Consider the following 11,231-nt stretch of genomic DNA (forward strand, 5'->3'; position numbering starts at 1 on the left):
CTTGGAAAAGGCACATCTTAGTCTCTCTAGACATCACTTCTCTTCAGAACTCTGGAGAGGTCCCTGACAGCAATTTTCCTAATGCAATTCGTCTTTTGATTTCCTGGCTGCTGGTGCCAAGAGTGTTGATTGTGGAACTTGGCAAACTAAAATTGCTAACAATCTCAGTCTTTTCTTCATCTATCATGGTGCGACCAATTGGCCCGGTGGCGAAAAATCTTTGTATTCTTGATGTTGAGCTTCAATTATTATTTTATATTCTTAATAGTTAAAATTATTTTATATATTAAAAATCATGAACACTTGATTGTGCTTATACAAAACTTATATTTAGACTTAGAGGCAGTCATCAGAACAGAGCAAGGAAATACTGCATGGTTCAAAATCAGGAAGAGTGTACACCAGCAATGTGTCCTATCTCTATCCTTTTTCAATCTATATGCAGAACAGATCATCTGGGAGGCTGAGGTTTATGAGGAGAAATGTGGTATCAGGATTGGTGGAAGATTCACAGATAACCTGTGTTATGCAGATGACACAGCCATACTTGCTTAAACTGAGGAGGGCCTGAAGCTCTTGCTGCAGAAGGTCAAGCAAGGACTACAGCCTTCCATATGGATTAAAGCTCAACATCAAGAAAGCAAAGATCAGGTATGAAAAACGTGTTTGAACTTTGTAAATAAACCAGTATAAAATAAAACAAACAAACAAAGATTCTCACCACTGGGTGGATTGGCAGTATCATGATAGTCAGTGAAGAGATTGAGATTATGAGCAGCTTTCGTTTGCTTGGTTCCACAATCAACACTCTTGGTACTGTTGTTGTTGATTGCCTTTGAGTTGAGCATGACCCATAGTGACCCTATGAACAAAAGGCCTGAGGCCCTTCTACAATTATCGACGATAATCAAAGTTCATAGAATTTCCAGAGACATGTTATTTAGGAAGTGGATGCTACTCCTGCTTCCAAACCTGTCATAGTAAGTTACTGTTTCAATGTGCCATTGAGTTGCCTGCAGTATATAGTGACCCTATGTACAGCAGCTCTGAACCCTTCCCTGTCCTGAGCCAGTCTCACTTATTCTGACACACCAACCTCCATTGCCCCACTTACTGTATCAATCTATCTCATCTGGGTCTCTGTCTCCTGTGCTATCCATCCACCCTTCCAAGCATGATGTTCTTCTCTAAGGACCGATCTCTCCTGGACACGTGCCCAAAGTGAGGCAGAGCTTCAGAATCCTAGCCTCCAAGGAGAAACTTGGTTTCACCTTCTCCAAGACAGACCTATTTGTTTTCTTGGCAGTCCATGATATGTTCAAGACTCTTCTTCAGCACCACAACTTGAAGGCATATATTCTTCTGTCATCCTTAGTCATTGTCCAACTCTGAAGCATAACAAATAATTGAGAAGACCATGGCCTGGATTAGGTGCACCTTTGTATCTAGACTTACATCGTTGCTCTTCAGTACTCTGGAGAGGTCCATGACAGCAGATTTTCCCAATGTAATTTGTCTTTTGATTTCCTGACTGCTGGTGTTAAAAATGTTGATTGTGGAGCTGAGCAAGCTGTAATTTCTAACAACCTCAGTCTCTTCTCCATCTAATATGGTGCTGCCAGTTGGCCCAGTGGTGAGAATCTTTGCTTCTTGACGTTGAGCTTCAATATATATTGAAGACTACAGTCCTTGACCTTTTGCAGCAAGTGCTTCAGGTCTTCTTCAGTTTCAGCAAGCAAGGTTGAGTTGTGTCATGTGCGTATCGTAGGTTCTTAAGGAGTCTTCCTCCAATCTTGATGCCTCATGCCTCTTCATAAAGCCCTGCTTCCCGAATGATCTGTTCTGAATATAGATTGAAAAGGTGTGGGGACAGGATACATCCCTGACTCACTCCTTTCCTGATTTTGAACCAGGCGGTGGTTCCTGGAAGCAGGAGTGGCATCCACTTCTGAAACAGCTTGCCTCTGGAAACCCTATGAACAGTGCTCAGGCCTTTCGTTCATAGGGTCTCTGTGAGTTGTCTATGACTCGACGGCACCTAACAACAATAACAACGACAACATAGAGAGAGCTACGTTGACCTAGCGGACAGAAAGTTATTCTACCACGCCCAAGGTGCATGATTTTAATCTGCGGCCCTCGGGCCTGGTTCAAATTGTTTTTCTGCCAAACATTCTTCTTCTAGGTGGTATAGCACTAATCTGTGAAGCTAAACACTGTGACACTGATGTGCAAAATGTGTTAATGGTTACCCCTGGTGGACAGTGTTTGGTGGAGCTTCCTGATTAAAACAAGACTGGAAGCAGGAGCGGCATCCACTTCTGAAATGGTTTGCCTCCAGAAACTCTATGAATGGTGCTCAGGTCTTTCGTTCATATAGTTGCTATGAGTCATCTACGATTCAACAGCACCTAACAACAACAACAACAGTGTTTCCTTGCTCTGTTCTGAGGATTGCTTCTTGGTCTAGGCTTAGGATTCTTATAAGCACGATCAAGTGTTCTGAGATTCCCATGTTCCTCAAGGTTAGCCACTAGCAGCCAGGAAATCAAAAGACAAATTACACTGGGAAAGTCTGCTGTCAGGGACCTCTCAAGAGTGCTGAAGAGCAACGGTGTCAGCCTGGAGACTAAGGTGCACCTGATCAAGGCTATAGTCTGTGCAATCACCTGTTATGCATCAGAAAGCTGGACAATAACTAGGGAGGATAGAAGGAGAATTGATGCCTTTGAGCTGTGATGCTGGAGAAGAGTATTGAATATGCCATGGACTGCCAGGAGAACAAATAAATTAGACCTAGAGAGGGTGAAAACAGGTTGTTCCTTGGAGGCAAAGGATTCTGAAGCTCCGTCTGACTACTTTGGGCAAGGAGTGACCAGTCTTTGGAGAGAGACATCATGCTCGAGATGGATTGATTCAGTGACTGGGACAATGGAGGTAGGTGTATCAATAAGGTTGGCACATAGAGCAGGGTTTAGGGCTGTTGTACATAGGGTCACTATGTTTCGCAAGCAACTTGACGGCACCTAACAACAACCATGACAATGTTTAGATTGTCCTATAATTTCCTGAAAAAGTAGCCTTCAAGGATACATTATGTTGATTGTTGTTGTTGTGTACCATACACTTGGAACCAAGTTATAGCTGACCATCTGGTGGGTTTTCAGAGGCAGTTAATCTCATGGGAGGAGACTGCTCATCCTTCTCCCGCAGGGCAGCTGGTGGCTTTGAAATGCGTGCCGTCAGGATTGCAGTACAGCTTCTTACCACTAGGCCACCAGAGATCCCTCATTATGCTGATAGTATCTTCCGTAAACAAATCTCCTTCAGGAGACTGGTTCTTCTTGGAGCTCGCATCAACAGCTTACAGGAGGTACATTGTCAACTGATTTTCCTCCTTGTGTTGACTGCTGAGCAACTCAATCATTCTCTTGATTCTTTAAGACTTTACCAGGAATTTTGTGATGACTTCTGTAGCTGTTTTTATGTCTTGAATGCCAGTTTACTTTTTTAAAAAAATGTATTTTAATGAAAGTTTACAGAGACTTTGGATTTGGATTTATTCAAAGTTGTGTCAGTTAACTTTTTGAGGGTAGACGTTTATGGCATTGCTTTCTCCGCTTACCCCGTGTTTCTATACACAGAACACCCAGATTCATGGTCAATTTCTTACTAATACCTCCACATCTCCTATGATCATATACTGGCCTTACAGCGTGTCAGCAAAAAGAAAACCCATGCCTGTTCTTCCCCCCTGGATCTAAGAATCATAGCTACGTCAAGTTCTTAAACATTTAAATTTATATTCTGCAGCACAACTATTTTCTTCATAAATGTAGAGTTTAGAGTTAGGAGATGTAGACTGGACTCGTGGTTGTTGACCTTAAACAGTTTGCTTTAAAAAAAGGAGAAGTCTCAAAAAAAAGGTCTCTGGGCTTCAATTTCTTCCTTCTGCAAATTGGAAATGAAAATCTTAATTATTACAAAGAAAGATGATTTTATCTTTGCAAACCGTTACTAGAGTTGCGCTATTATTATGCAAAGGTGGGAGAAGAACGGAGATCCTGCATAACAAGTCTCTGTGGCCTGAGAGCTGTGATTGTTAGTTGCTCTTGAATCAGCTCTTGGCGACCTTGCATGCGACAGAAGGAAATGCTGTCCAATCCTGTGCCATTTTTATGATCGTTGGTGTGGTTTAATCCATTCTTGTAGCTATTGAATACTTTACCCTTACCATTTTATCTTTACCTCACCTAATAGTGGTCCTGTGCCTGACCCTAGATGTCCTGGTTTGTCATTCTTTAAGTGCTCCCATCTGCTGAACTCTGGAGAAAGGCTCTAGGATGATGCTGACGGTACAAAGTGCTCTTAAGGTCACCAGGAAAAGCCTAGAACTGGACCCCATGAGGACCAGGCTCATCTGTGTTTAGTAAATGGTACAGCTAGCAAACAGATTTGTCTAAGAGAAGGTGCAGCCAGAGTGCTCCTTGGAGGCAAAGGTGATAAAGTTTTGACTCATGCACTTTGGGCACGTTGCTAGGAGAAGCTATTCCTTGGAGAGGGACACCATGATTAGAAGGGTGGAGGGATGGTGAAAGAGAGGAAGACCCTCAACAAGATGCATGGACACCGTTACTGCAGTGACGGACTCAAGTATGTCAGAGATTGTGAGGGTGGTGCAAGACAGAAAAGGATTCAGATCTGTTTTCGCACGGTCGCTATGAGTTATACTCACGCTGACGACATCCAGCGACAACAATATAGAGCCTCTGATACTGTTCTAGTGCCCAGCATGGAAGGACAGCTAAGTCAGAGGCCGAGAGGCAACTATACGCGCGCGCTGTAATCACATCCTTGCCTCCAAGCATAAAGAAGAACAGAGCCCATTTCCAGAGCCTGAGAGCAGGATGGCAGGCTCATCAGCAGGTAGTGAGATGCCAGCCTCACCTCGAAGTCAAACACGTGTCAGTCAGGCTGGTCGTTCTCAGACATGCTCTCCTCACTTGAGGTAAGCTGGGCTGGTCACATCCAGGAAGAACGTGTCAGTCAGCCGTGATCCAATTAGTCCCGCGAAGTCAATCACGTGCCGGTCAGATATGGATCGGCTGGACATATGTCAGTCACACAGGCTCATCTCAAGTCCTTAGGGGCACATGGGAAGGCAAACAACTGTCACTCACACCCAAGCCTGTTGGGTACGTTTTTATCAAGCTCACCTCTGAATGAGGAAGAGGGAGGGAGCGTGTGCCCCAGGTGCACGCAGGAGCGAGGCTGATGGAAGAATTAAGAATGTGTTAGCAATCCTTCATCTTCTGGCTCTTTCGTCTTGCCACTTTTCATTCAGGATTTGGCCCCTTCTGCAGTGTGAACGTGTGTGTGTGTGTGTGTGTGTGTGTGTGTGTGTGTGTGTGTGTGTGTGTTGTGTGTGTGTGTGTTGGGGTGAGGATGTAAGTGGTTGGGGGAAGGGAAGGAGACAGAGAAAGTGGAGCTGCATCTTACCTGGGAACTGGATTCTAAAATCAACTGGCAATAATGCAAAAAGCAAGGCCACCTTTGGGGGAGAGGGGGGAAAGAGCAAAATCATCTCTCAAAATTCCCCTCACACCAACTCTCCTGATTATTTCTTCCACCATTCTCCTAGATTTCTGCTTATCCAGTTGCGAAGTTCCTAAAAGAGCTGGCTTGTGTTTAGGACCCACATGCATAATATAATCATCATCATCATCATCATCATCATCAACAACCAACATTGTTGTTGTTATGTGGCATCAAGCCGACTGTGGCTCACAGTGACCCGTGAACAGCCCTGTGATCTAAATCCTGCCCTAGCCTGCGCCATCCTCACCACCCCTGATATTTTCAAGATCACTGCTGTAGTTATTATGCTGACTCATCTCATGAGGATCTTCCAGGCTTTTGCTAACCCTTTACCTTTCCAACTATGATGTCTTTTTCCGAAGACTGGCCCCTCTTAACAACATACTCAAAGTGTGTGAGTCGAGGTTTTACCATCCTTGCCTCTAGGGAGCCCCTGGTTTCATTTTCTCCAAGACATCATTACTTGTTCTTTTTGCTATTGGGCTCTTCAGTACTCTTCTCCAACCTCACATCTTTAAGGCATTAGTTCTTGTCATAAACTGAGAACCATAATCATTGTTATTAGGTGCTGTGGAGTGGGTTCCCACTCCAGTGACCCTGTATATAACAGATTGGTGTCTTGTCCCATCCTAAGCCATTCCACAATCTTCATCATGCTTATGTCAATTGCTGTACTCACTGTGTCAATTCATCTCTTTAAAGGCCTTCTTCTTAGACCTTCTACTTTTCCAAACTTGATATTTTCCAGGAACTTACCCCTCTTGACAGCATGCCCAAAATATGTGAGACAAAGTCTTACCACCCTTTCTTCCAAGGAACACACTGGTTGCATTTCTTTTAAGACAGATTTGTTTGTTTGTTGTTGTAGCATTGTACCATTAACCAACTCATAGCTGGCCCTCCAGCAGATTTTCAGAGACAAGTAAATTGCATGGGAGGAGATTGCCCATCTTTGTCTTGTGGGACAGCTGATGGATTTGAACTGTGTGCCTTTGGGTTGACAGTGAAGCTCTTTATGCTCTGGTTGTTGTGGTGGTTATTGTCAGTAATCGAGTCAGACCCCACCCATAGCTGACCCTCCTGCAGGTTCTTGAAGGCAATAAATCACACGGGAAGATCATTCATCTGTCTGCAGTGGAGCAGCTAGTGAATTCGAACTGCATACTTTTGCATAGGCAGTGCAGTTCTTTACTACGAAGCCACCAGAGCCCCTTTAGCCACTGGTAGTCTGTGGTGTATTAAATATTCTTTGCCAATACCTCAATTCAAAGGTATGAATTATTCTTTGATCTTCTTTGTCCATTGTCTTATTTTCACATGCATTTAAAGCAATCAGGAGCACTTTCGTCTTTAAATGGGAATGCCTTCTCTTTTTGTTTTGTTTTGCTTTTAAATGTTTGCTCTTTAATACATTAACGAGGACCTTGGCAGCCAGATTTGCCTGATGTAATATGTCATTTGTTTGTTTTTTTTTTTTTTTGATTGCTGTATCCATGGACTTTATTGTGGATCTAAGTAAAATAAAAACATTTACAATTTCAATTAACTTTTTTCTCCATGTATAATGGTGTTACTTGCTGGCCCATTCAGGAGGGATATTTTCCCCCTTTATTTTTTCTCCCACCTTTCATGATTTAGTTTTAAAAATATATTTTTATTTTATTCTGGTTTGCTTACAAAGTTCGTATACATTGTTTTTCGCACTGCATCTTTGCTATTTTCTTCACCCACTCCTCCCTCTACCCATCAAATTGTGAGACCCCATGATTACCACCCCCTGCCCATCGTCACCTCTCTGCTCCTACCCTCCCCCTCTTGGATCCTCATACCCACTTTACTAGTTATCTTGCTATTTCTGCAATAATAGACTTATACAGTATTTGTCCATATGAGGCTGATTAGTTCACTTAGCATAATGCTCTCTAGTCCCTCCCAAGTTAGGTAGTAATTTTCAAAATCGTTGCTCCTGCATTCTATTCAGTATTCCATCATGTAAATGTACCACAATTTCTCAACCCAGTCAATTGCAGTTGGACATTTGGGCTGTTTCCAAGTTCTCGTGATCTCAAGCTCATTGCCATCAAATTGGAACTTCCTCATAGCTGACTGTCTAGCAGGTTTTCAGAGGTTGTACATTGCACAGGACCCAAGGGATGGCCCATTTTTCCCCTTGGAGGCCCCAGTGGATTCTAACCACCATAGAGGCAGTGTCTTTCTTTTTTATTTAAATTTTTTATTAGCAGAGTGATTCTCCACAAGACTAGGTCACTAGAGCTCTCAACTGAAGACTGTAGTCTTTGATATGCTTCAGTAAGTGCTTCAAGTCCTTTTCCTATTCATCAGGCAAGGGTGTGTCATTTGCATGTCACAGATTGTGGATGAATGTTCATACTATGAAGGGCACACATGGATCAAGGGGCAATTGATGGAGCAGTGTTAGGCCCAGACCAAGGCCAAGGAGGAGAATAAAGAATTGAAAGAATACAACAAATGTCAAGAAAAAGAGTGAATGGCCTGGTTGACAGCCTACCTGGCTGAACCATAAACCACAATGGATTGTCCCTCCCTTCCCTCCCTGAAAACCCTGCTATAAAAACCCTCCCAAAGATGTCCTAAGCATGACTTCCTTGTTCTCCATTTTGAGACCAAGGAACCTCTCCCGGGAGCTCCCTTAATAAAGCTGCCTGAAGCTTTCTTTCCTGCTCTCTGGTCCCTTCCTTGAGTCCTTGGCCTAACATCCAGTGCGACGACCTAACAAGCAGTATTTTGTAAATAGTCTTCCTTCTCTCTCTGACACAGACACATGTTGCATCTTTATTCCTTTGCATAGCAAGCATTTTGTGTGTGTGCATAAAAATTCTCAGACATCCACTAAGTAGCTGAAGCATTGTCTGCTTTAATGAATGGGTAAGTGTCCTCTGTAATTAGCATACCAATTATTGCATGCAAATGAAAGATGGTAAAGTACTTTAATATTCCTGATTTAAATGAGTAAAATTTGGTGTATATGAATCCGCATAACAAACTCTAGGGGTTTTGTTTTGTTTTTTTTATAAATGTATGTATTATCTGAGGAGAGGCAGGTATGGAAGGCTCTGGGTGCTTGTGGCTTTCTCTGTGCCCCAAGTGGGGGTCAGCAGAGTGGACTTGCCAGATGAACTTGGGGTCTCTGGCCCAGAGTTGGCTAGCATTTAGGTGTGCTGGAATGGAAAAATGTGAAGTGTCGGGCCATACCTAGTGTCTTGGGAGAATTAGTGTCAACTGCATGCGGCCTCTGGCTTCTTGAGGAGAGGCAGTCTTCAAGGTCATATAGTCCTGGTCTGTCCACTTGCTGTACAGCAGTAACTTGTGGTTGCTGCAAAGCTGAACACTGTGACACTGATGTGTCTGTCAAATGCGTTAATGGTTACCCATGGTGGACAGTGTTTGGTGGAGCTCCCTGATTAAAACAAGCTTGGAAGCAAGAATGGCATCCACTTCCATAATAGCTTGCCTCCGGAAACCCTAGAACCTGGAGACAGGATAAAAGTTATACAAGTGTTGAGGACTTTGCTTCATAGGGTCGCTATGAGTCGCCTATGACTCGACGACACTTAGCAACATATATTATCTAGGTTTTTTTAGTTTTGTTTTTATTCTCTAGTCCTGATTTTTTTGTACTCCTCATCTCCCTGGTAAATATCAAAGAATGTTTCTTGCTGTATGTAAACATTTCCTTAGCTTTCTTTAATAGTAAATGAATACAATACTTGTCTTTTTGTGACTGATCTATTTCACTCAGAATAATGTCCTCCAGATTAATCCATGACATGTGGTGTTTGATAAATTCTCCCTCTTCTTTAGCTTTTCCATAACATTCCATTGTTTATGTGTATAATAGCTTGTATTTATTCATTTTCCATTGACTGCCACTTGTGTTGTTTGCATCTATATTCTATACCAGACTCTGATAGCTAGGTTCCATGGAGTTGTTTTTGACTCTAAAGTACAATTTTAACTCTGCTCTAAAGTCTTTGTTGAGTAACATCTGGTTGGAGCTGACCCATAGCCGACCCTCCAGCAAGTTTTCAGAGACAGTAAGTCACACAGGGGCAGATTCCCCATCTTTTGTCCCATGGAGCAGCTGTGGCATCAACTTCCTAAACCACATGCCTCTGGAAACTCTATGAACTTTGAAAAGCAACGATGTTATAAAAAGGCTTCAGGTCATCCTTTTTCAGCTGCTTTTTGGGTGGCTTTTCTTCTTGACCCTTTTTTCTTACTTTTGTCTTCTTCAGTAGCCCTTTCACTCTCTGAAGGACAAGACTGTTTTACCATTTTGGGTCTGCCTCTTAGTTTTGGAATTTTGACTTCTGTGGCTGCAGGCCGTCCCCTCTTTGGGCTTGCTTTCAGATTGACAGAGGCGACTGCTGTTGTCACTACTTCTGTCTCTTCAGTTTCTACTGGTTTTTCTGCCTTCCTCTTTCTCCCTCGACTGGCAGCTTTCGGAGTAGTTATATCAACTGCTTTAGTCACATTCTCATTACTGGCTTTTTCTTCATGGCTCAGATGAAGATGGTGGTTGTATGTTATTTCATTTAGAAAATATAAAAATTCATTTTGTTTTGAAGCTAGGTATTAAATTGGAATAGCTCTCACATTCCCGAGAATGGGTTGGTTGTGCCCTGACCTGTACGTTCCTTGTTTCTTTAGCATCTTAATTTTTTAAAATATCCTGAAAGATTAACGTAGACTTAAAGATAACAAGTAGACTTGTTAAGAAAAAAATGAAACTGTAACCAAAATTTTAAAATAAAGGTTTTTGTTTTTTTGGTTTTTTTTAAGAAAAAGGCTTCAGGTCTTCTGTTCAGAGGGTCGCTATGAGTTGTGATTGACTCAATGGCAATCAACAACAATGTCTTGGTGCCTTAGTCCAGAAATGATGTTGGATTTTGAAAGCTGTCTTTTCACACAGTTCCTTAAGTACACCGGAGACTGTGAGAATGCTACTTAATCAGACAGTTTTTTTCTTTCTGCTGTAGGTAGGGTTCATATGAGTTGGCACCTACCAACTACAACAAATTCAGAATTTTCCTTATTTTTGTTTGACCAGACTTCTTGCAGTTAGAATCAACAAGCAATTTTTATTAACTCCTTCTTGACTTTCCCCTTTCTATTCCAAGATCACTCTGCCACCCACTGAACACCGCATGGCCTATGGTAGGTACTACGTACATTGGAATGGGAAATGTATAAGAGCAGTTTATTAACATCCACATACAAACCAACCTTCTGGTCACCAGTGGTTCAGGGCCCTGGATTCTGTGTGTTAGTGGCTCCCATGCCCCTCCTTGCATTTCTCCATGACCAAAGGGATGGTACAGAGAGGACAGACTCATTGAACTGACTTTTTAATCTCTTGTAAAATTCTTTTTTTATTAGAACATCTTAAATTCTTAATCCTTACAGATTATCTAGACCACTTTTATTCCCTTTAATAACAGGAACTAGGCAAGGATGCCCACTATCACCTCTCTTATTCAATATTGTTTTGGAAGCCTTAGCAATAGCAATAAGACAAGAGAAGGGAATAAAAGGTATCCAAATAGGCAACGAGGAGGTAAAATTAACCCTCTATGCTGATGACATGATAG

At 42.3% G+C, this 11,231-nt stretch overlaps 1 pseudogene; it reads right to left on the reverse strand.

The window, feature by feature from the left end:
• The window catches only part of LOC102854308, a 5,662-nt pseudogene extending 549 nt beyond the window's left edge, over positions 1-5,113 (reverse strand).
• Between the last annotated feature and the right edge of the window lie 6,118 nt (positions 5,114-11,231).

This window comes from Elephantulus edwardii, unplaced genomic scaffold (assembly GCF_000299155.1).
Source record: "Elephantulus edwardii isolate Elephantulus edwardi_28Jun2011 unplaced genomic scaffold, EleEdw1.0 scaffold00117, whole genome shotgun sequence".
NCBI classification, from domain to species: domain Eukaryota; kingdom Metazoa; phylum Chordata; class Mammalia; order Macroscelidea; family Macroscelididae; genus Elephantulus; species Elephantulus edwardii.